We start from the raw sequence: 1123 nt of genomic DNA on the forward strand, positions 1-1123 counted from the left end.
TCTTGAACTCAAAATCAGATATTTGAGTACACAACATGCTGCTGCTGTGAATATGTGATGCTGCTTTAGTGACTAATAAAGTAGTTTTTTTTTGTCCAGACTGGTCGTGTATAAACTCAGTATTTTTCTTGAGGAGACCAAAAGGTCCAGAGGAGAGCAAGCACACAGAAATCGCTGTTCGCCTGTTCCATGCTACTGGGCCGGTCCATCAGCAATTGCTGTGCTGGCCCAATTATTGTTGCGCATCTACGGCCGCGGCCGCGCGGCAGAAGAACGAATTAGTGTTAGTTCGCGAGTGTTAGTACCACCTCGCTTCACAGAATATAAGGAGGGCAGGGCGACCTTGAGATGGCACGCAGATGCGCGGTGCACACATAGCTAACTATTCTTTCGTCTTTTACTAAAGAATACCATTTTGGAGGGACCCAACAATTCAAATAAAAAAAATCTCTTTAAGTTTTAATTTTAAAGTTGTAAAAATCTCTAAAATTGGACCAAATGTTTGAGTGTAATATTTGCAGGGTCTCTGTTTTGTATGAACCTCAAATCTAAAGAAATTGACTTTGAATTGTTAATATTTCTAAATTTGCACCAATATTTTGAGGGCACAATTCAAATTAAAAGAAGTTCTGTTTGAATTGTTAAAATATTTCTAAGTTGGAATTGCATTCTTCTTTTGGAGGGCCCAAACAATTAGGAAGTAGTAAAATTTATCATAGTTTTATAAAGGAAGTAGTAAGATTTTCTACTTTCGAAAAATCTGTGGGGTTCTCCTATTTTCAGTGGAGTTTGCAATTCAAAACTTTATAGTTTGGCATGAATTTGGTCACTACATGTGTAACCACTTTAGTATTCTATCACACGTTGCATATGTAACCATATATTCAACCACACGTTGTGCTGCAAACCTGAAGAAAGAATTTAGGACCGTGCTGCCAAATGGGAAGAAAGAATATATGATTTGAAAAGTGATGACAATACTTTCGCATCAAAAACACATGTCGTGTAAAAATAGGTCCATAGAGCCGATTTGCAGGCTAAGCTGTACGGCCGATGGTTTCTACGACTAATAAGCTGGCTGAAGCTAATTTATTGCGAGAGAAAAACATGATTCTATGGCTGA

The 1123-nt window shown here is 38.0% G+C and overlaps 1 non-coding gene across 1 annotated transcript; it reads left to right on the forward strand.

Annotated features, from left to right (window-relative positions):
* Positions 1-357: 357 nt before the first annotated feature.
* On the forward strand, positions 358-473 carry LOC136462033 (U5 spliceosomal RNA). The gene has a single exon (XR_010760560.1). It is a non-coding gene; the product is annotated as a U5 spliceosomal RNA (small nuclear RNA).
* Positions 474-1123: the final 650 nt, after the last annotated feature.

Source organism: Miscanthus floridulus, chromosome 6, assembly GCF_019320115.1.
Source record: "Miscanthus floridulus cultivar M001 chromosome 6, ASM1932011v1, whole genome shotgun sequence".
Lineage (NCBI taxonomy): Eukaryota > Viridiplantae > Streptophyta > Magnoliopsida > Poales > Poaceae > Miscanthus > Miscanthus floridulus.